This window comes from Equus caballus, chromosome 10, assembly GCF_041296265.1.
Source record: "Equus caballus isolate H_3958 breed thoroughbred chromosome 10, TB-T2T, whole genome shotgun sequence".
NCBI classification, from domain to species: domain Eukaryota; kingdom Metazoa; phylum Chordata; class Mammalia; order Perissodactyla; family Equidae; genus Equus; species Equus caballus.
The window spans coordinates 62,249,056-62,274,793 of NC_091693.1; the positions used below are offsets into that span (position 1 = coordinate 62,249,056).

Genomic DNA, 25,738 nt, shown 5'->3' on the forward strand with positions numbered 1-25,738 from the left:
CTTGATATAGTCTAGATACTAGTCCTTTGTCAGATATGTGATTTGCAGACATTTTCTCCTAGTATACAGGTTGTCTTTTTATCATCTTACCAGAATCTTTTGCAGATCATAATATTTTTCATTGTGATGAAGCTCAATTTACCAATTTTGCCTTTTATGAATTGTTCTTTTAGCGTCAAGTCTAAGAACTCTTTGCTTGCCCCCAAATACTCATTTTCTCCTATGTTGTCTCTAAAAGTTTTATAACTTTACATTTTACATTTAAGCCCATGATCCATTTGAGATAATATTTGTATAAGGTGTGAGACTTAGGTCAGCTTTCACTTTTCTGCCTGTGGATATCCAATTGCTCCAGCAGCGTGTGTTCAAATGGCTATCTTTTCTTCATTGAATTGGTTAAGCATCTACATCAAACGGAAGTTGGGTATTTTTTGTGGATTGATTTCTGAGTTCTCTATTCTTTTCTCTTGATCTATCCCTTACCAATGTCACAGAGTCTTGATTACTATAACTACATAATGAGTCTTGAAGTCAGGCAGGGATTTTGATAAGAATTGCATTGAACCGGTACATCAATTTGGGAAGAATTGACTTCGTTACTATGTCGAGTCTTCCAATCAATCGATGAACAGTTTTCTTTCTATTTATTTAGGTCTTCCTTGATTTCCTACATCAGCATTTCATAATTTTCAGCATCTACGTCTTGTACATATTTTGCTAGATTAACACCTATTTCATTTTCTGTGGCATTTTGATGAAATAGAGCTATCATTGTTTAAAAATTTTCTGTCTTGATCAGCTGCCCTTTTCCTGGTCTTTCAGCTAGAGAGTGAGGTTTTGTTGTTTTTATTGTCTGTGCCCATGGGACTTTCTGGGTTTCTCATTTCTTCAGTTCCAAGTGTTGAACATATGTGGCCAAAATAAAATGCCTATGGACATCACCACAGTGTCATTCCTTGGCCTTGAGGTCCCTGGTTGGTATGCCTTCTTTTCTCCTCCTTTCAGAATCTTCTTGTATTTGTTTTTTTATTAAATGTTCAGGGTTGTTAGTTGTACTTAGTGGGAGGACTAGGGCAAATGGTATCAAGTCCATCTTCTCAGAAATGGAGTTCTCCAAAAATAATCTTTTAAAATGAGAGCAAAATTAGATGACACGCTACCCGATATCAGGACTTACTATAAAACTATAGTAATCAAGATGGTGTGGTATTGACAGAAAGGTATATAATGTATCAATGGAACAAATTAGGGAGTCTAGAAATAGACCCACACATACACCAAAAAATTGACTTTTGACAAAGACATCATGGGAATTCAGTGGAGAAAGAAAACTTTTTAACAATGGTGATGGAACACCCAGATACACACACGAAATATAATGAAACCTGATCCCTGCCTCAGGGCTTGCACAAGATTAATTTAAGATGGATCACAGATCTAAATGTGAAAGGTAAAACTAAAAAGCTTGTAGAAGAAAACATAAGAGAAAATTTTAATCACGTTGTGGAAGACAAAGATTTCCTTGAGACAGAAATAGCATAAATCCTTAAAGAAAAAAATAAATTGAACTTAATAAAAATTAAGAACTCCTCCTTTTCAAAAGTCACAATTAGGAAAATGAAAGGCAAGCCAGAGACAAAGAGATGCCGTTCACAAAACATATATCTGACAAATGACTCGAGTTCAGAATATTTTAATGTTTCCCATAAATTAAGAATAAACAACCCAATAAAAAGTGTGCAGGATATTTAAACATACACCTAACAAAACAAGGTAACTGGCGAATAACACATGAAAAGGTATTTAATGCCATTACACACCATGGAAATGCAAATTAATACTACAGTCGGAAGCCATTTTTCCTGCACTAGAATGACTATCATGGGGGAAAGAAAAGAAATCTAGTGTTCCAGGGTTGAGGCAAACAGAGCATTATATCTATCTCTTGAAAAGTCGTAAGTTATGAAAAATTCTGCTACAACAGAAACCCGTTTAATGTTGCCTAACCCACCTTAGCCCAAACTCAATTGACACAAAGAACACACAATAGGAAATAGTAGTATATTACATAAATATTAAGTTATTTTACAAAATTTTTTAATATGGAAAATGTGTTATAAAATACACACAAAATTGGAATTTAAAAGGCATCAGATAAAAATGTAAATAGAACTTCTAACATTTCTGTTCCAAGCCCCAGATTATTAATTTTCATATGCCCTGGAGTTTCCCCATTTCACCATGGAAACCATGGCTTTCCTGAAAAATGACCATTTAAAGTATGTAACCCCCACCACCACCATCAGTATAATGTAAACTTCATGAGAAAGGGCCATTGTCTATCTTATTTACAGCTGTATCTCTAATGCCTAGAAAAGTTCTTAGCTAATATTAAATACATTGTTGAACAAATGAGTGAACTTATGTATGAAAGATTAAATGAATGAACGAATGAGTTGCTAATATAATAGAGGTTTTGTTATTTCATAGGAAAGGTATATAACGGGGCAGTGAAATCTGCTTTGGGGAGATGTTTCTGGGCTAAGATTGAATAGTAAACAACCAGTAAATAGACAAAGGAGAAAACAGGTAGCTTCGAGGAAGGGGGAGCAGCCTGGGAGAGATTTGGAGTAATTGTGAGTTAAAGAGAAATCAATGTGAATAGAGAATGGGCTACTTGGTGAGGTCAGCAATAGCGAAATTGAAAGGACAAAGTTTAGATGAGAAAAGATCATACGTGCCATGATAAGGAGTTGAGATTTTTCAATTTAGAAAAATTCTCTTGGCAGCAAGGTCTAAAGTGAGAAACAAAACTGGAGGCAGGAAGGCCAATAATTTCACTGAACCATGTGAGAAATAAACGGAGAATGACTTAAGGCATTGGCTGTATGAATAGAAAGGAGGAGGTGCTTACAGATAGAATAAGGCAAAAATGAGGGACTTTCATCACATGTTGAATATAAAAGATTAAGAAAGGAAAGAAAATGTTATGTCCTAAAAATCTCAGTAGACGTTGGTGTTATACAATAAGAAGGGAATAATAACTACCACAAGTGAACATATGAATCTTGGCCTCTATTCCTTGAGTGCCTGTCACAGAAGCAAGTATGAGGCACGAGGACTGCCTCTTCCTCTTCTCATGCCCAGCTTGGACATCAAGACCAATCACAAATCCCTTTCCTGATAAGCTGGGACAGTGCTTCATAATCCTTCCCAGCAGAGCACTCCAATAATCACATCCATCAGAGTCAACCCGCCTTAGTCCATTATATTTCCAACACCCAAATGAAATCTTTGCATATATAACCTTTAGTAATCCTTGCAACATGGTTTATAAGTACTATTGGGTTCATTTTCAAATGATGAAACTGACGTTTAGTGTAGTAAGTATAGAAGCAAAGTATAACCTCAGGTCTCTCAGACTCTATTGCTTACACACACACACTCCTCCCCTTAAAATCCACTCTGTACAGTCGCACACCTGCTCTTGGAAAGCAGCAGGTGACAGTCTATATAATGAAGCTTTCCCAATATCTAGTACCTCTGGGACATCCGGTAAAGATTTCTCGTGGGCAGTTTCACACATATGGCTGTGGTTCAGGAATACTACAGGAACTCCAAAGGTAGACTTGAGAGTCATGAGCATGCAGGTGGTAGTTGAAGTTATAGGTCAGATGTGATCACCAAGGGTCAGCTATAGAGAGAGAAGACAGGACAGGAGAGCAGAAGAAAGCAGAGTGAGGAGTATGATGTGCACATGACCATTTAACTGGAGTTCAAGGACTTGTCTGGGAGCTTCTGGGAAGAGAGGCTCTTTTCCACTGAGTTTGGACCAGACGTCGGCATGTGGAGCCTGGGCTTGAGGCCACTGCCCTGGAAAGCAGGCCCAAGATATGAAGAGATCCAGTGCTGCATCCAGACCTACCCCTGGATTTTTCAAGTATGTGAGCCCATAACTTTTGCTTTTTTATCTAAGTCAACGAGAGTGGGGATTTCTGATACTTACGCCTGAAGATCCTGACCCTTTCTCACCAAGATGTTGAAAGTATCAGATGATAAAACCAATGAGAAAGAAACTATATGAATTTCTGTCATATGGGTTTTCCATCATCTTTAGTTAACACTTCTTCAATGACCCTTCAAGTTGTGAATTGCAGGCTTTCTGCCCACTGTAACACCATCTTAAACTGGCTATGCAAGAACCATTTGGGTACTATTTTTCTTTCCTATACAGATCATGTCCTGTGCAGCTGGAGGATGTTGAAGATTATCTTATGTTATCAGACCATAAACAGCTTGAGGGAAGGGCCCACAGTTTAAGCATTTTATTCATGTTATCACAGACTGAGTCTATTACTGACAGTATCCAGCACATTGCAGGAGCACCATACATGCTTGTAGAGTGAACATGACATCAGAAGTTGTTCCTTATGTGCTGCACACATTGTCTGTTTAAGATTAGATTTCCAGGCCCCAAAGGAAAGCCCTGATACTTTTGCAGACAGACTTCCTAGTGCTTCACATGGCTTGGACTGATGCCAATGTTTTCATACATTATACTTAGATTGTTTGACATAACTGCATAAATAAGCCATTATAGAAGCTAGAATTGAGGATTTGAAACATCCCTCAGATCTCAATGTCTTAAATGAAACTGTGATTCATCTTGCTTGGAAAGAAAGGGAAATTTTTTCTGAAAAATTTGTTTCACTATCCGTGATAGATGCCGTGGAGTTTCAATTTTCCAATCTCACCAAGCCTGGTGATTTCCTTTTGCTCTTTTACGTTGCTGCCAATATGTGTGCTAAAGTCTTTTATGATATACTGCTTGCCAGGTGCAGCTGAGTTAATTTTGTAAAAATTTCAGAATTGTTCTTTCTCTCATTGGCATTCATTATAATGAACACCTACAATCTGTGTTAATTTTCAGTTCCCTAGGTAGAATTTTTCACTGTTATAAGGTGAACCTAATTCCATAGGTGGCCATTAAACACCTGTGCTTAAATCATAGGCTCCTTCCCTCTTCCCTCTCCCAAATAAATTCTGGATTAGTGTTACCTTCTGAATATCCTGAATTTTATGTGATATCTAACCTCATGATCTCAACATTTACTAACCAAACAAGCAGCCTTTGGCATTAAGATTGAATGAAGCTGAGTGATAAGTAACAATGTCAACAGATTTCTTTCTTTTGGGCGACACAAAACTAAATGCATCCATGCTCACTAAGACGTACTGTTTGATCAGGAAGAAGGCAAAAAGCACTCTAATCTTTCATCACAATGCCCTTCAGAAACATCAGCGTGTGTGAATGCATATGCTGTTATCTTTTGAAACTAATAAAAATCAGTCAGTGAGGAAATGTAGTAACATCCATTAAAGGCAGAGCTGTGCACAGTCTGTGATGCTCCATGAGCAGAGATGCACCCGGAGGAAAAACTTACCAGGTGGAACCCATGGACTATAGAATCTGCTTCACGAAAGCTGAAAAAACCAGTTTTTGGACAATGTGACATTTCATAGAACACATTCAAGTTAGTACTCTCATGAGAGGAAAAGCCCATAAACCAAAAGTTGCAAGCAGAGCGTGACTGTGCAAAGAAGAGGGAATAGTAAACTTCATTCTATGGGATGCAGTAATGTCTCTTCCAACACGAAATTATAGGTCATATCGCTAAATGAACATCAATACAAGGGAGAGAGAAATTTTATTAGATTAAGAAAATGGAAATGACTTTGTACTTTTCCCAATAAAATATGAATTATTAAAAATCCTATGAATTTATTAATGTCTTTATCTGAATTTCAGATACTAAGAAAATTCAGAAGCAATATTTTAAAATTAAATTTCACACTTTCCTGGAAAATTCACTTGGTGCAAATGAAGTCTGGGTCTGTATCTTCTTGTGTGGGTTTCCTACGCTGACTAGCACACAATGGGCTGCATGTAGTAAATGTTACATACAGATGCAATGATAATTGATTGATTAAAAGACCCATTCCAAATGTCAACTCTGCCATGAAGTCCTCCCTCATTCCACTTTCTTCACTTCAAAGATTCTATAGCACAACCCTGGCTTCTCTCATTGGTCATGTTCTAGAACTGTGCTTGGACCAAGATTCTACCTTCTTCATCTTTGCATTAGCACAGCTACACGCCAGAGGTACAGACTCAGTACATGAAGGCAGAAATCACTGAATAAAAAACCATAATCCTCACCTATTTATATTTAAATTTTAATTTCCATTTTCTCATAAGTTGATACTCCCAATGCTTCTGAAAGTTATCTCTGGAAGAGGGAAATAGGAGGAAAAGGAACATACTAAAGAGAACACTAGAGGAAGGCTCTACCGCAGGCATCATTGCTAACCACTACCCAGCAGTATTATTTTACAGATAAATAAACTGAGGGCCAGAAAATTTAAGTAGCTTATCCCAAGCTACTCAACAGCAGCTCCAGAATGGGACCCAGTGCTCTGACTGCTATGTGGGGGCACTTTTCACTCTACTCTGCTGATGCTGAAAAATGTCAATCTTATTAGGACTTGGAATGTGTATTTTCTTTTATTTATTTTGTATCATTTGCTTGCCACCCGTATTTGGTTCCTTGGTATGTGACCGTTTCCCAAACTCTATACACAGAGCAACACATACACTGGAAACAGAAAAAAGTAAAACAAGAAAAGAATGAAAAAATGAGTGACATGGAAATGAATGCTGTTTTGTAAGTAAGTTCTTCTTGGTATTCCTTTAAAATGTTCTCTTATTTTTAAGCTTTTCACAAGACTGTATACACCTTGTCTCTCCAACTAGTGGAAAACGGGGGCAATGTCATATACTCGTTTCTATCACTGTATCAGCTGGCACTAACATGTCTCCAGGACTGTTCTAGGCACTGAGGGTCATAAATGAATTTCATAGAAGGCGAATTAATCACATATTGAATACATTAGCTAAGGGGGGAATTAAAAATAAGTAAACTTCAACTTTGAGGAAATTACTTATATTTTGGCCATCAGAAAAATCGGAAAACTAAAAAAAAGGAAACAATGAATTTCAGTATTTATGAAAGTTTTATGCCTTTGAGCTTAATTTACCCTTCTTCTTTAAAAAAAAAATGAATTACATATATTAAAGAGTAGGAGATGAAACACTGTAAACTTTCTCAGTGCCAAGGGCCTCTGGAGATTTTAATCCTGCTACGCGGAGGCATAAAAGAACAATGGTCAAGAAGACCACACAAGACATTACATGAATGTGCTGTGAATAACGTCTGGCACAAAGCAGTCTTTCAATACATGTTAACCATTATGAGAGACCAAGGGTGAACAAGACAAGCACAATCTTAGACCTCACAGAGCTCAAATGTTTCTGCATGTTTAACTAATTTTAACTTGGAAATTCAAGGTTAAATCAAATGTAGTATTACTCTTTACTTTATGTTTAAAACTAAAAGGCATAGAAAGGAAATAAATAAGAAAAACAAGGTAGGTGGATTATAATTTCATTTAAAAAGAAAAGAAACATATTTGGCATTATCATTTTCTGATCTCTGAGTAAATTTCCACTTTTTAAAAAATAGATTCAAAACTTTAACAACCTCTAAATTTCATCTAGGGGGAAAAATCAATCTTCTCACCAATGCAAAGCATAATATATTTTAAAATGTGAAATTCTTGCAATTATATACACCTAAGTTTTACCACACAGACACAAACACAATCACAAACACACACACACACACACACACGGGAATATGTAGATGATTCTGACTCAAGCTGTTTCTGTAAGATGTTGAAACAGTTAGTGATTTTGGTATGTTCATTGGCAAATATATAGTGAAGAAAGAGACTTATTTACTATAAAAGACTTTTAATTATAGAAACTGCTTTAAATTATAGAAAGTGTAGAAATTCCTTGTAAGCATTTGCTATCATAATTGGTTTTTTTCAAAATTGCATTCAACTTTCTTAAAACTTGTTATGGGCTAAGATAACGAAGAAATATGGGAAAATTGCACAGGTTTGGTGGTGCTCTGTGTGATTTTCTCTCTTTTCTTTATAAGACAGTTCTGCAATAACCAAAAGTGAGCAAATAAAAATGCCCCATGTGTCTTAACTCAGTTTGCAAATTCACTTTTTGAAAAACCAGAATTTGTAGCCAACTTTTTCTAAATCAGATCACTCATCTTTCAAAGCAAACCACTTCTCTAAACAATTTAAACCTAGCAATTTTGCCACTTTCACTGTCAGCAAATGCTTCTACAGAAATGCTGTGAACGTTTGTTGGGTGTGGGATTTTTTTTCCTTAAGTTTATGAAGTTGTTTAAACGACAAAGTATTCCAATTTATGCGTGAGTGTCCCATAGGGTTTAGCGTGTATAACCACAGCCAGAGATGTCCCTATTTAGTATTCTAAACCGCAACTTCCTCTTCCAGCACAAATGGACACGTTTTCCTCCCACATGAATGAATTTATAGGGTAGCAGTGTGGCCACTCCAGGTGGTGTGGTTGTCTGCAGATCACCACCCTCGGAGAATGCCTCCACCTCTCAGAGGGGATGATCACCAGATCTGTCATGCCTCCTGCTTCCGTACACGCTGATGGCAGCCACCAGAAACATTTGTGAAGCTTGAGCAGCATACAGAATTTACGTGCATTGCCCATTTGTTAATTACAAAAGCCACTAACACTATTGGCAAGGCTGTGTACACTTCTATACTGTCATCATAATTACAAAGTTTTAGTATGAGGTTTTGTGCTGTGACACCATCGATCAAAGTCCATTTCCTGACATGTGTAGCAGGGGCAATATGTTTCACATAGGTCGTTTCTGTACTTGTATTACTTACTGTATTAGAGTCCTGTCATATAGCACTATTGCACACACTTTACCAAGCCTGCTGCAGCTGCCTGGGCTGCGTCCACTTTTATACCCTCTCAAGCATGCGCAAAATAGGGCGATGGGGTGCAGAAGAGAATATTTTTTAGCAATTCTATTTTATTGACCAACAGGTACAAATCTAAATTTGGTTCCCTGGATAGAGTTTAAATATTAACACCTCAATCTTCTAAACCTCTTCATTCATTTAGAACACATGCCTGACATAACCAGCCTTCAGAAGACCAAAATAGTTTGTGCATTTCCTTTCATGATTTACTTCACAACAAAAAAAACCTCTGGGCAATATAAATTGTTTACTTTTTAAGAGAGATGCAATGTCTATTGTTCACTGCTCCTCAAAACATGCTTTGGGCAGGAGACAGTCCTCGTGGAAGCAGAAAAACGTCTTTAAAAAAGAAAGGACAGAAAGATGAAACGATTTCTTTTCTGCATTTAATTCCATATTGAATTTGGACAAGTATTTCAAAGTCAGAATGGGGGTTGAAACGGAAACTGATAAAAGGATAAAATAAGTTGGTTAGAATTTAACAAAAATTAGAGTACCCTTAAGTGATGCTAAAGAAAGCAATGTGTATTTTGCACATGAAGCATAACAAGGAGAGTTTTCTCTAATTGCAAGGAGAAAGAAATCCCAACTATTGCCAAATTTAATTTCTTTCCCAGAATTTAACTAGCTGTGTGAGATTTGACATGCTACATCAGTGCATTAGGAAAATCAGCTACAATTACTGTCAAATGCACAATGTTCTGCTCTAAAACGCTTTTGAATTAGACCTATTTCAAAATATAGCAAGGAAACTGACCTGGCACATATTTATATCATGGGATATGTTGTTTGAAAAAAATCTTTTGCTATCATAGTCTTCATATTTGGAAAGCTGAGGAATTGAATGTGTAAATTCATTCATTTCTAATCAGCTTCAACACAAAGGGAAATCCCAAAATTAGCAGAAAAGAGGCAGAGACAACAGGAATAACTTTAACGTGTACTTTCACCTTTTGTAAGATGGTTAAATTTATTATAGTTGTTATCCAACAGAAATGCAATAGAATATTGTCCTTTTAAGTGTTTTTAATATTAATTTTAACATAAGCTAATGGTGCATATATGTGTATAAATAGATTCAAAATTATCTATAAAAGAGGATAGACAGATTAGATAGATAGAGATGATAGATGATAGATAGATAGACAGACAGACAGACAGACTAACTATGTTTCTCAAGGCAAAAAGGCCCACAACATAATTGCAAATGACGGAATATGAGATCAAGTCAGCAGGCCAACTATTTATGTCGATGCATAAACTGTAGTTAAGTTTACACAGCATTTTATTCTAAAACTAAGTCAAATTTTCACTGATGTGTGTTCTTTTTCTAAGGTCTAACTGAAGCTATATAACTTTATTACATATATTCCCACTCTATTAACCCAAATTTTCTATCTTTAATTAAAAATTTCTAAAGATACTTGTTACTTCCTTGGGAAATAGGCCAGAGGTCCATTCTCTAACTACAATGTTTCATCTGTCAGGAGGAGAAGTGTGGAAAGATATAATCACTAAAAATATTATAACTAGAAATTAGAATACCTGTTATTCATCTTAATAGAATCACCAGCTCATAGATGACTTTCAGGTCCATTATCGTGGCATCTGAAGAGTTCATGATTCCGGAGAGGAAGCCAAATCGTAAAAATATGCATCCTAGAGAGTGCTTGACAGTACGACCTTTGTGAAATAACGGGAGAAAGAATTATAATCACTTTTGCAGAATGTCATGGCTCAAAAGAAAGATGTGACAGTGGGATAGATTGCTCCAGAGACTTGGAAGGTGACGTTAACTCTCTCACATGCATATCAGTTCATCAGAGAGCAAAAGGTATTCCTATCTGAAAGTAGCTGCACAGATCTTTGTGTAAATTAATGGTTTTAAACCATTTTCAGTGGTCTCCATCACATCATAACAATTTGCATTAATTAGGACCTTTATTTGTAGACTGGTCAGAGAACCTAAGGAATAAACAGACACACATACACACACACACATATCCCACACACCCAGAACTATCTACCTTCTATAGACACAACTCTCTGAGCCAAGTGCTACTGCCATAAACATATCTTACTTACACTTCATTTTAAGTCAGTATGTTTATGTTAATTTATGAGGACTTAGAGGACCAGAATCCCTTCTATATATGCCTGTCGGTAAAGCATCAACATAACGTCACAAATGTTAGGTATTTTGTAAGTGAATTTTTATGGTGGTGGTGATGGTGGTTCTTTTAAGATCTTCCCTAACCCACTCAGTTTGGTTGAGCTGCTCCTTCTCTGTGCTCCCACAATGGCCAGTGAATATATGAGTCACTGCTCTTACAAAAGTCTTTTATATTAATGTATCTGCCTCTTTTTCTGGATTCGGACCTCCTTGAAGACACAAATTATGTCTTACTCATTTCTGGATATCCAACATCTAGTGTGTAGCCACCATTTGTACTTAATGCATGTGGTTAATTGGTTGTTCACTCCATCGGCCCCTCCACGATGTTGCCTCCCATAATGCCCATCTACCTTCAGCCTTTACAAAGTGAAGTTAAGATGAATACACTTAAATGCTTGGCTTTTGTCAATCATTCTTTGTATTAGAAATATAACTTCAAATAGGGCTCTCTTGCAAGGCCAGGAGCAGTTGAAAGAAGCAATGGAAGGAGAAAGTCTTTGGATCACTCTCAAGGCATTAACTGTGTGGCTAAACCAGGAAGCTAGCACACGATTCAGAAAGGCCACACTTCAAATGTAAGCTCCTCAGCCAGCCACTATGACACACACAGAGTTACAGTGTCAAGCTCATTCTTCTTCTACCTCCTATTTTCCTTATCTTGAACTTTGGTCCATCTTCTGATCCCCTTATATTGACGGAATAGTAGGGCTGACGGTTACATCTGTATTTCAGATTCACTGCAGCTTTCTCCAGAGAACACAGATAAGGACTACTGGTAAGAGGAGAAGGAATAGCCACATATAATTTTGTACAGTCACTCACAAGGTTAGTGGCCTTGTTGCCTCTTTTCATTAAGGATCTTGGAAGAAAGGATTGTGGAGTAGATAGGAGTCTTATTTATAGTAAGGTACACAAATGTGCCCTGCATACACGGCTGAAGTTCTTCATTCTCCACCTGATTGGAATATAAAAATTATAGCCTCATAGAGTAAGACTAATTTTTTTGTCTTTATAATTTCCGGTACTCCTAATACACTACCTTATCTGCCATGTATCCTGAGTCCTGAATGTCTGTGCCAATAAACACTTCCAGATGTATTTATCATTACCTCACATCCCGCTGAGGCAGACACAGCAGTGTTGTTTGGAGTTTCGAAAACTTGGCATAGAAGTCTAAAAGGACGTCTCCCAGTTTAGGTGACCCCCATTTTTATGCTACCTAACTGCAAACCATAAAATACGTGGATGCTTGGAACGGAAAGTTTCTTTACCTAGATTGGCTTCAGGGGCTCCAGAAATGCACTGAAGTTTGTACAAAACCCTGCCCCTATGTGTAGTTCTCTTTTTTCTGGCTAAAAATCCTCATCAGATTTTGAAAAGGAACTATGCCCAAAAAGTTCAGAACCAAGAGAACCGATACATCATAAAGGAGATTTTTCATTCATTCCTCTAGTCAAATATTTTCTAAGCGTTGCTGTCGTAAAAATATCTCTCCTATGCCAAGGGGAATACATGGCAAATGTGACAGCTAAGACTCCCCCAGAGGTTTACAGCCTAGTAGGAAGAAAAGGAACATACAAAAATGGCCACAAACAAGGCAATAAATAGTTTTTATGTGAGTGGTCCAAAGGCCCTGTGAAATTTCAGAAAAGGGACATCCCTTTTGTTTGGGCACTTAAAGTGCAAAGTGGCAGTCAAGCCCAGCCTTGGTGCTATATAAGATTTCTATGGACATGGATAGGAGCGAGGAAGAGGGAGATGCATGGCATTCACACCCTAAGAAAGAAATAATCAAAGCAGGAAGGTGAGACAGAAATAACTTTGAACGTTGAAAAGACGTTGGAAGAAATTAATTTGACTCCAGCTTTTGTGGCATGGCAGTAGAAAATAAGTTTGGAAATATTGTGGTAGATTTGAAAATGAGGGAAAAAAATTGGACTATAATACACAAAACAAAAGAAGTCACGTAAAGTTCTCAGGGCCAGAAAGTTCATTATCAAAGCAATATTTTAGGAAGAATAACCCTGAATAAGTACGCGTACTGTATTGTTGAGGGGAGGAAGGTAGGTCTGGAGGAAAGATGACCAGTTCAAGATTGGGGTAATACCCATATAAACTACCACTGCTAATAGCATTGACAGAAGGGATGGATAAGGGCGAGTTTGTGACCAAGAAATCAAAGGACTGCATGATTGATTGGGTCTCTAACCATAAAGTGGGGATAACAATGAATAGCTACGTCACAGTTTAAGTATTTAAATGAGATAATTCATGTAAAAACTTAGAACACTTTCGGATATATAGTAATAGTAGAATAAGCATTAATTATCATTGTTATTCAATATATGAAAGATAGGGAGAAATCAAATTCTACTGAAATTGGAGCCCAGTTATCTGATATACTTGTAAGAGCATTAAAAAAATAGGAGGGTTAAAAGGAGGAGGAGATTTAGGCAAAGACAGGGATATATATGTGCAGACCATAAGATTGGCTACAGAAATATAGGGTTGAGGTGGAAACAATCAGCTGACAAATAAAAGCAAGGCACTGCATGATAGGTTCTGGGAGAGAGCCCAGATTCCAGAATCATCCAGCCAACAATCACAAACTATGGGAGTGGGTGGGATTTCTAAAGAGTGAGAGCGGGAAGTGAAGAGATACAATGAAAGGTTCAGGACCTTTCCGAGTACCAGAGTTTAGCAGACAAAAGGAGGAGGAGCCTGCAGACAGATAAAAAGAGAACTCAGAGAGAAAGGAAAAGAACCAGAAAAATGCTGCTCTCAGAAGGCCACAGAAATGGAATTCATTCGATCAAAGGTTAAGGTCCAAGCCTTCCAGGCAAATGAAGGAAAAAATCAATGAATATGATGATGCAGAGATGACTTAACATAATGCTTCTTCAGGATACGGGCATACAGGGCACCCCCAGAAGAAAGTGGAGGTCAGATTGGATCTGCAGGTGGTGTAAGGACTAGAAAATGTGAAGCCAAGTTTGAAATGAGACAGTGCTCAGGGGCAAAACAGAAAGTCATACAGACAGACCAGCCGGGACAGCAAGCCCAAGAGGGTCGTCAAAGGCAGAATCCAAAGAGATATTGTGTAGAAAAACTGAAGCGAAATGGAAGCAGTGCTGTTAGTGGTTTGATCACTTGTAACTAGAGTCAGACTGGATGCCTTATACTTGAGCTCTGCAGCCTCGAGGAAGTTCCATGCATCTGTGGGTCTAACGCTCATCGTGGGGAAAATAATAAGACCCACTGCAGTGTTATTGTGATGAGATAAACGAGATAAAGGAGATAATGATGGAAAGCGGCAAGTGCAATGACAGGCACATTATAAATGCTCAAAAACTGTTAGCAATTATTATTAACAATGGATAAGAGGTTCTCTGACAGGCTAGACACCGTAATTGCAGGTGCATTTTAGTAGAAACCCAAAGCTAAGACCAGGAGAGTCCACCTAGGGAATTAGATTCACCAGCCTGTTTGAGAAAGACCTTGCATATCAGTGTGACATGTAGCCATTGTTCTTTAGGAAATGGAAGGCCATTTATGTTGTTTTATCAATATAGCAACATGATTAAAATATACTTAAGAGTTAATCTTGAAGTTGTTTTCAGGAGGGTTTGGACAGAAGAACATCTTGTAAAATTCATTTCCCATTGCTAATTTTTAAAAAAGAGAGCAGTTTGGTTGTTTTAGTTGTCTGACATTTGCCCCTGAGTATTCACTCCCCATGGACAATCCCTCTGTTGTTATGTGTCATTGTGACCCCTTCCACTGGGTATATATCGAAGGGTTTTAAAAAATTATTTATCTTCATCTATATCTTCATTTGTTCTTTATCTTTTTCTATTTATTATTTATCTTAAACTCTACTAAGGGTTAAGATTTAAAATGGCTAAATTGTTGAATCATAGAAAAATGAGAGAATAACTGTACATGTTGCAATTGTCTCAGACACATCCGCTTTAACTCCATCATACTTAAAGCCAGTTTACTGTGCATAAACTGTTAGAACAGGACACATATAAAACATTAATGGTTTCCAGAAATGACAAGTATATTCTGCAAGTGAAAACTCAGTCTGTGACCCCCCTTTCCCTTCCCTGTGTGTCTAGAGGCTCACCACATGCCAGGAATACAGCAAGCAAGTCTCACATTTGCTAAAAAATAATTGCTATTCTTCTCTGTCTGTTCAGGCATGATGTTCTGAAATAAAGTACAACGCACAGCAGCTTCAATTAACAAATACAACTACAATATTCTTCAATTCTATGTAGATTCATTTTACCCCAAGGATATTAGAACACATCACAAAGTTGAATATTATTCCTATAACATCTGTCATCAAAACCAAAATCATATAGTTAGATCCACATGAATCAGAGCAAACGCGCCATCCCGCAGCAAGAGTCAAACATCGCCCTATGCTACAGCCTTCAAAATATTGAGATAATTGATGGCTAGTCTTCTTTTCTTGTCTCATCACCAAGGTTTCACTTCAGAACAATACCACATGATGAGTCCACTTTTTTGATGCTAACATGTGAATATTGTTTTCATAATTTAGTATGCAGCGTGCTGGTCTGAATCGACATATTTGTAAGGGATTCCATCACGTCAAACAGAGAAGGGAAAATCTGACAGCAGGCATTTGTCAGATATGGGCAAATCTCTGTTGGATCCTGCCTTCACTGCACAGTCCCTGAAGCATGTAAAACTTATTCCACTTTTATAAAGCCAGGCAGGCATGAACTGAGGGTGGAATTTCAAGCAGAAATTCATGACTTAGTAAAAATGTGTATAATTTCCCCATATAAAAGAGAAATGGAAGGCACACCAAGAAAACATTGTTCCTGTGCAAGGTGATTAAAAATTCAAGAGCCCTTTTTGAAGTCAAAACCTCACAGAGCTCATCAAATTTGTTTAAAGGTAGACATCTTCAATAAGGAAAATTGCACACGAGAATTAAGTGGCGGCATTTTGGAGGTGCTGTGGTTCTTCTGTTTGTCTGCATTTAATACAGGAAAAAAACACTAAAACAGAGTGGAAACAGGTAGATTTACTTGGTAGATTAGCAAATACGTGTGCTTTTCAAAGAAGGGCAATAGTTGCAACAATTTTATATGGAAATGCTGTCTTTAGAGACAAAGTCTTGGTTTTTTTATACCCCAAATTCAATGGCTGGATAACTAGATCTTCTGTGTTTTTGAAGTCACATTTCTTAATAAGCTGTTACTGGGACCCTGGAAAAATACTGATGTATTTATAACTGAACCTAGTGGAGAAAAATTTCAAACAAAGGAAATAAGATCAAATTACAATGGGATGAAGGCTCTTCATGATTTCACTAAAGAAAGTGGCTCACGTTAAGTATGATTTTAACTAGCTCAATAATTGAGTTACTTGTCAGTTCATACAATTTCATTGCTCTGAAATTGTGCTGTGTGGTTAAGAGCAAGGGCTGCGGAGTCAGTCTGCCTGGGCTCAAATCCCAGCTTTACCCCCTAGTAACTGTGCATGTCACTTATCAACCTGAGTCATGATTTCTTCATTTGTAAAATGCAGTCAATAACAGTGCCTACATCACATGGTTCTGATGAGGATTAAGTGACTTAATACATAAGGAAGGCTGGGTACATGGGAAGCATTACGTAACTTCAAATATAATACACCCTCAGTAAAACCCATATACTTGAAGGTTCTTGTCACCATCTCTGTCTCTCCTTTATCCATCTGTCTTTCCTGTGATTCTACATTCATTCCTACTCTTTTGATCAGACCTTATCTCCATTATCATAACCAGTTCTGTATTTTTAGAGAGCCACCCCTAATGGTGACTCATCTTGGAGCAAAGTGAGAGAAATAATTATTTTTATCCTAATATATCCTAAAGAAATGTCTTATAATTATGTATTTTTGCTTTCTCAGGTTAGTGTGTGGGAAAATATTTCATGAAACTGATACTGTGTATCATATTGATAAAGAACACCACTCTGGAGCAGACCATTGGAGACGGAGAGATGAATCGCAGCCCTTGTTCTCAAAATATTTATGGTATAATGGGAAAGGCAGACTAGCAAACCATTTCCACCCAAGCTGATTTGTGCCTATGATGTGGGGGAATTCTGAGTGGCAGCACCCATCAAAGACTGAGGCAGGGTTGGGGGAGGAAAAACTTCTTAGAGGAGCAAGAGAAAAACAGAATGATGACTTTCAAAGAAGGATGAACTTAGGGATAAGAAAAGTGGAGGAGGATGGGGACTTTGCAGAGAAAACTTAGAGATGTGACATAAGGACATTGGAGAACTGTGAGTTTTCTGGAATGGCTGAAACTTGGGTATCTGGGAGCATTAAAACTCAAAACTACTAGAGAGGAAAAGCCATAATAAGAGAAACAGGAGCGAAAGGATACTAGAGGAATAAGGTTCTCAAATAAATGAATGTAACTCAAAAATGAAATTACCCTTTCCCTAAGTCCATGGAAGGAAGGGTATTGGAGATTAATCTGGATGTAGCAACACTGGATGCATGTTTCAATGCAAGGTGACACACAGACAGTTCCTGCCTGATGATCTCTATTTTCTTGGTGAAGAAGGAATTGATGAGACCATCTATGAGAATAGGAGTGGGGATGGCAGACTGGGGATTGAAGAGAAAAGTGAGAGTTTGACACAGCTGTGGAGGAGAATGAAGGAGAGAGCTTCCTTGGTACATAAGAAGGATCAACTGGTAGTATTAGAGCCTAGAAGTAGTTGGAGAATATTTTTATGTGATGTGCACGTGGTGAAGTGATGTTTTTTCTGGTAGTATTCTATAGCCAAGATGCTTGAACCAGATGAAGTAGATGTTTGGCTTTCTCCAGTTTTAGGGTTTTTCTAGGTACAAGTAAGAGAAGCTGAAAGGGCCAATAAAGGAGGTAAGACAAGAGCAATTTATGTCATAAATAACGTGAGAATAATAAATAATCCAAGTGATTAAAAATATAAGTAAAGCCAAGAAAAGATGATTGAAAGAAAAAATGGTGTAGGTGTCAGGAGGAACAGTCAGGAGAAGAAAATAAAGAAATACTTCTGAATGCCTGCTATTTTCTTTTCTTTTCTTTTCTTTTTTTTATTGTGGTAAGAACACTTAACTTGAGAGGTACCCTTTTAACAAATTTGTAAGTGCACAATACACTATCGTTAACTATAGTACAATGTTGTACAACAGATCTCTACAACTTATTCATCTTGTATGACTGAAACTTTATTCCCATTGAATAGCATGTCATTTTCCTTTTTTTTAAATTGAGGTATAATCGGCATACAACATTATATTAGTTTCAGGTGTACAACATAATGATTTGATATTTGTGTATATTGCAAAATTATCACCACAATAAGTCTAGTTAACATCTATCACCATACATAGTTACAGAATTTTTTTTCCTTGTGGTGAGAACTTTTAAGATTTACTTTCTTAACAACTTCCAGTAAGCAATACAGTATTACTAGCAATAGTCACCATGCTGTACATTACATCCCCATGGCTTATTTATTTTATAACTGGAAGTTGGTACATTTTGACCACCTTCTCTGTTTCACCCGCCCTCCACTCCCCAGCCTCTGGCAACCACCAATCTGTTCTCTGTATCTATAAGCTTGTTTTTTTATTTTTTCAGGTTCCACATATAGTGAGATCATACTGCATTTGTCACTCTCTGACTGACTTAATTTCACTTAGCATAATGTCTTCAATATCCATCCATGTTATCACAAATGGCAAGATTTCATTCTTTCTTATGGTTGAGTAATATTCCATTGTATATATATATATATACATATATACCACATTTTCTTTATCCATTCATCCATCCATGGACACTTGGGTTGCCTCTATATCTTGGCTATTGTAAATAATGCTGCAGTCAACACGGGGATGCATATGTCTTTTTGAGTTAGTGTTTTCATTTTCTTCAGTTAAATACTGAGAAGTGGAATTGCCGGATCATCTGGCAGATCTATTTTTTATTTTTTGAGGAACCTCCATATTGTTTTCCATAGCAGCTGCATCAATTTACATTCCCACCAACAGTGCACAAGGGTTCCCTTTTCTCCACATCCTTGCCAGCATTTGTTATCTCTTGTCTTTTTGATAATAGCCATTCTAACAGGCATGGGGCTATATCTCATTGTGGTTTTTATTTGCATTTCCCTGATGATTAGTAACGTTGAGCATCTTTTCATGTGTCTGTTGCCCATCTGTATGTCTTCCTTGGAAAAATGTCTATTCAGATCTTCTGCCCATTTTTTAATCAGTTTATTTCTCTTTTTGCTACTGAGTTGTATGAGCTCTTTAAATCCATTTTCTTTTAAAAGCAAAAAGATGGCAGAAAATTCAGTAATTTGCCAATCACTTGATCATCTCAACTTTGGCTAATGGTAGAAGTTTCTATCAAGGCTAATAAAAACATTTAAGTAAGGTGGCCATAAACTAAGAGTGAAGGGAGCTGCTATTAGTAATTACAGCAGTATAATAGTCATAAACCCAAAGTGCTAGGTGGTTAGAGGGGTAGGGTCACTCTACTCTTAGTGGCTTACAAAAAACATTTTGAGGGGCAAGGGCAGGAGGACGTAATAGAGGGTCAGAAAGACAAGATAGAAAACTCCAGCATAACTTTAGCCTACTTCACAAGTTTGTTTCCAACCAATTCTATGAGCAATTGTCCCTCATTGCAATAACTTTTAACAAGTTAATATCTCTTGTGAATAAAAATATTTCACAATTACGTGAAAATTAAGTTTCTTAATTAGCCCTATTTTATACCTTCGTTAGGTATAGAATAGGTCGAACCAATTTGGATTCTTTGTTTTCAAGAAAAAGAAACAGACTCCACTTATCTTAAGAAAATTCTAAAAGGGTAAAAGACTGTTTCTCCTGTTTCAAGAAGGGGACGGGACGTATCAGGTTGCAGCTCCTGGGGCTTCTGTGGCAGGAATTCAGGGATATGTTACCATTAGTTGGTTTCCACCACCTTCCATCCTTTCTTACCATTCTGGAGCTCAATTCCTGTGTGAGCGAGATTCTGGTCATCTCAATTTGGATCAGCCATCTCCTGCTGTGGTCATGGGAGTGGGATCATGCATTGAAAGCCTACCAGAGCGAATGCTGAGCAAATGAACCCCTGAGGTCCATTACATATGATTTAAATAGTCCTTGTTAAATGAGTAACTCCTGTAAATGGAATGCTAATTTGAATTCCCATCCTACAACCACTGGCCAATACTATGTCTCTGATTCAACTTCTTGTGCTCCAAACCTCAAAATGGCTACACTTCAGTCAGGACCTCTTTAGTAGACAAGAATTTCATCAAAATACCACTAATACATTTGGAGATTTCTACTGTTAGCAACCAAAGAAGCCAGGATCAGAAAATCTTCATGTGCAACACAGGTGCTCTGGAAAGTATATTTCCAAATGATCTTTCAGATTGACATACTCCTCTTCGGATAAAAGATCCAACAGTTTTTAATGTCACCTAAATGAACTACAACTACCAGATGAATACAAGAAAGAAATGCTCGTGGCAGGAGCCAATGGGAGAACTTGATTCACCAGTTTTACATGAGTAAAACTCATCAGCTATTCATTGTTACAGTTAATATACAAATGCCTACTCTATTCCTGTGGTCAGTTGGAGATGACAGTCAAACACATCTTTTTCAATGCCTGAGAAGACCACTCAAGCTGTTCCTATACCATAAAGATTTCCATAAATCCATTTTTACTCTAAAATGATGATGTCTTGCCAGTAATTAAAAGTAAAATCTTCAAAATATGAAATTGCACCTCCACTTTAGTTATTAAATACATTTGAAACTCAATTATCCATAGCATCAATTTGTAATCAGCCATTTGCATCTTTAACAAATTAAGATAAGGTCTCTGCACCATTTATTTCAAAGTATGTGTATACACCTAATTCTTCTTGACTTATGACTTGCTTCTTGTAATATACTTTTACATGGAAAAGAAAAAGAATTCATACTCAGAGCATAAGTCAGTTGGAGGCCTGTTCAGGAAAGTGAAATAGTTTTAAAATGTACAATGCCCAGAAGCAGGGTTAAATAAGATTGGGCTGTGTGCTGGGAGATGTTAGTGTTATGACCCGAGGATTTCAGACTCCAGAGAAATACCCAGGTCCAATTTCTAGCTGGCTAAAGAGCAACATTAGCATTGATTGTAGCACTGGCCGCAAGCCTTCAGTCTTGCCTTGTGGCTAAAACTGGGTCCTTGGTGGTAACACCAACTATAAAGCAAAAAAAGAAATGCAGAAATAATACAGAATGTTGATTTAACCTTTTGAACAACTAAAAACACATCAAAGGCTTGAACATTTGTTTAGATGTGGAGCTTGAATAATTTTTAGAGCCTGCAAATCTGTCCTAAAAAAATGTCTTATAAGAACAGTATTTCTTATGTGATTTCTGGTGCTCAATTTACTGTTGTTCTAAAAATCACCAGAGTAGCTATCTTCCAGTAACAGGTTTTTCTGTTTGATAAAATAAGAAAATTGAGAAAAGCAAATTGGAAAAAAAAGAAAAAACAGGGTGAGGAAATTTTAGAACTCTGATAATTTTCAGTTAAAGACAATTTTGTGTTTGCAATTCAAACTTGAACACACGCATCCCTTAATATCCAAAATAATTCCCTTTGACTGACTGTCCTTTTTTTCTCTCATCTGTTCTCTTCTTCCTTCTCCCATCATCCTTTAAATGAAAACATCATTGTATAAAAGCATTCTCAGTTTCCCTTCTGTCCTTATACTCTGAGGTAGTACAGGCTTTTTCTCTGGAATGTTTTTCTCTAGACAACTAAGCAGTGTATAAAGCAAAGAGTTAGAGTTTTTCAACACCATAAAGAAAATAACTAAAATGCAGAGATCCAGAGATACCTGCAAGACACTTAACAAAGACCCAAAAGAACTGGGTTCAAATTCCTCGTTCATTACGTCCCATGTGTGTGACCTTGGCCAAGTCATTTTTCCTCTCTATTTCTCAGTGCTCTCATTTGTAGAAATGTGATCATAATATCTTCAAAAGTTTTGTTTGTTTGAGTGGAGTTGAATTTAAAAATGTATTGCTGGGGCTGGCCCCGTGGCCGAGTGGTTAAGTTCGCACGCTCCGCTGTAGGCGGCCCAGTGTTTTGTCGGTTCGAATCCTGGGCGCGGACATGGCACTGCTCGTCAGACCACGCTGAGGCAGCGTCCCACATGCCACAACTAGAGGAACCCACAACGAAGAATACACAACTATGTACCGGGGGGCTTTGGGGAGAAAAAGGAAAAAATAAAATCTTAAAAAAAAAAAATACTTTTATAAAAAAAAAATGTATTGCTAAGTATTATATAAAATTTCAGTGCTATAAAAATGGCAACTATAATTGGATTAGAATAATTATAATCAAAACCCCAGGGAAGCCCTATGAGTGGGCTAGACCAAAGCTAAGGCAAGTCAGAGGTGACATGGCAAGCTTTCACAGTCATGATCATCAAATATGCTGAGTGACAGTACACATATAAGATGCTGTACTTGAGATCTCTAGTTTAGTCCTTTGTGCAGTCAACATTTATGTGCCAGATATACTTCTAAACGCTGAATAAACAAGAGATATGGATGCAGCCCATCGAGCCAGGGTCTTAATATATAGTGGAAGAGTTCAATAGGTAACCTGACAACTACTGAACAGTTCAGTGGTGCTGTTATGGATGTCTGGACAAGCACAACAAGGACACCAAAGAGCGCCCCAAACTCAGTCTGGGGGAGAAGAGGCAGATCACAGAGACTCGTCGGGAGAGACAGCTCCTAGCTTGCCAGAAGGAGGGGTGGACCAAGCGGTCAAGCAAAATCCAAGAGGCGGTAAGAGTGCAGGGCATAGCTGGACACCTGCAAGTTTCAGCACTGCTGGAGACCAGAAAAGATGGGAAAAGCCAAAATCCTGTACTACCTCAGGGTATAAAGGTTAGCAGAAGTCAAATCAGAAAGGGTATTTTGTGTCATATTAAGACTTCAAGATGTCATTCTTGGAAGCAATAGGGAATTGTTAAGGAATTCTAAGCAAGGGAGAGGCATAACAAGATTTGCTTTTTGAAAAGATGTGGCAATAATGTAGAACACTAGAGGAAGGTATGCTAGATAAAGATTTAATGCAATCATCAAACGAAGAGACACAAGAAACTGATTCAGGGAACGTGGTGTTTGGGTTGGGAAAAAAGAGAAATTGGAGAGAGATTTATGAGCAAGGAGCATCCCAATCTGGCAAGGATTCAACATGGTAGAAGGGCAAGAAGAAAGATTCAAGAGTGATTCCCACAGAGCTGCTTTACCAACTTAATTGGTGGTGGCACCATCCATGGACCACGAAATGCAGGAGGAAGAATAGGATTGTTAGAGGGAGGGGTGGTTGAAGTAGGGATCCTAGTAAAGAGAGGCAGGAGATGATGAGGTTCAGTTTGGAATATCTTCAAGTTGCATTGGACATCTGAGCACAAATGACTATAAGGCAAGTCTGGAGCTCAGAAGGAAGATCTGGATTCAAGATACAGATTCAGAAGTCTCTATAAAAATAGTAGAAGAAATAGTAACAGATAGAGTAGCACAGTAGAGTGAGAAAGGGAAATGGGTTAGAGACACTGGATATAGTAAATCAGATAAAAGTAGAGGAAAGAAAGATGGTTATTGCTAGCAAGACAAAGTCTGAGATAATCTAAAGATCATATATTTATTGTACATTACATTCTTCTCAATTCAATGAAAATTTATATTAATAAGTTTGAACCAAGTTATAGAGGCCTCAATAAAATTATACTATCAGTAGCCAAAAAAATAGTCCAAAGCCTAGCAAGATGTATAGAAAGAATACTAGAATGAGACCCTCAGGCCCCTATAAATTAGAACTATCTCTGCTTCTAGCCGTATAATCTTGGACTAGTTTCCTAAACTTCCTGAGTTTTAAGTTCTCAATATTCAAAGTAAAGAAATTCAACTTGACCATTGAAGTTTGCTTTCAGCTGCAACAGTCTGTGATTCCACTACACCATGCTCTGCTTTCTCAGTAATTCACAATCCCTTGCCCCATCAACCATATAGTCATCCAATGCTATGTTTGTTCATTCATTCTTTAAACAAATATTTACTGAGCACCTATTATGTGATAAGCACTCTTCAAAGTGCACAGGATAGAGCAATGAACAAAACAGCAGAGGCATGCTTGGCGTCCTCAAAGCGTCTCAAGAGATCTGCTGTGGCTTGGGCAGGTGGAGAATGCGGGAGATTGGAGAGGTTGCATAAGTAGTAGGAAGTCAGGAACCCCCTTGAAGATGTCAAATAGGTGGCAGTTAAATACGTGAGTATGGACTAGATATATACATGTGGTTGCTGTTATGTACTGAAGGTTGATGTCTCCCCAAAATTCAAATGCTGAGGCCCTAACTTCCAATGTGAAGGTATTTGGAGATGGGGTCTTCCGGAGGTAATCAGGTTTAGATGAGGTCATGATTAGGAGCCACTGGTATGAGATTAGTGTCCTTACAAGAGTAATAAGAGAGATCAGAGCTTGCTCTCTCAGCCATGTGAGCACACAGCAAGAAGGCCGCCATCTCAAGCCAAGAAGAGGGCTTTCACCAAGAACCAAATATGCAAGCACCTTGATCTTGGGTTTCTCAGCCGCTATGACTGTGAGAAATAAATACCTGTTGTTCAAGCCACCCAGTCTATGGTATTTCCTTATAGCAGCCCAGGCAGACTAAGAGAGGAAGCATCAATCTGAATAAGGCACTAAGGGAGTGAGCATTGCTAGAAAAGACAAGAGGTCCAAGGACACAGCCTGAAGTGCTCTCACCAAGGTTGAGGAGAAAGTGACCCAGCATAGGAGATTGAGTAGGAGCAGTCATTCAGGACAGAGGAGGGCAGGAGAGAGCTGAATCCCAAAAATCTAGTGCTGAGAGTGTTTCAAGGAGGAAGGATGATCAATCGTGGAAAGTGCAGCTGGTAGACTGCATTAATGAGAATGCTACTTAGCAGTTAGCAGTAACCTTGACATGAGCTCTTTCAGGGGTGTGGTGTGGACAGAAACCTTATCTAAACACAAGAGAAATGAAATGGAGGCAGTGAGAGGAGACAGTGCTTTCTAGGAGTAAGGGTTTTGCTATTAATGGGGACAGAGATATGATTCAGTGGCTTGAGGAGAATGTGGAGAAAAAGGTCTTTCTTAATGGAAGATATTATATTTGTATTGATAAAGCTTCATACAGAGAGTAATATTGATGATACAAAGAGATAAATCATCTTTGGGGTAGAACCCTTGACACAAGGGGATGATCCAGTGCTCAAAATAGGTTAGAGCCTCAGACAGTCCATTGGTTACATAAAAAAGGAAATGCACAGTATATGGATACGGGCAATTTGGCATATTTTGTGAGGGGTATGTGGAAGTTTTCTTCTATGCTTCTATTTTCTCAGTGAAATAAAAAACTCATCAGCTGAGAGTGAAAGATAGTGGGGATATTAGAGGTTAAGAAAAGAAGTATAAAATCCTTTATTCAGTGAATTGCTGGGGAAAGGTGG

The 25,738-nt window shown here is 37.7% G+C and overlaps 1 long non-coding RNA gene across 2 annotated transcripts in view; it reads right to left on the reverse strand.

The window, feature by feature from the left end:
* Positions 1-1,017: 1,017 nt before the first annotated feature.
* The window catches only part of LOC138915804 (uncharacterized), a 201,732-nt gene continuing 177,011 nt past the window's right edge, over positions 1,018-25,738 (reverse strand). For both annotated transcript variants that reach the window (XR_011422113.1, XR_011422114.1), the window contains 2 exons: positions 10,498-10,635; positions 1,018-3,694 (listed from right to left, as the gene is read on the reverse strand). This is a non-coding gene — a long non-coding RNA (uncharacterized lncRNA). The remainder of the gene's footprint in view (positions 3,695-10,497; positions 10,636-25,738) is intronic.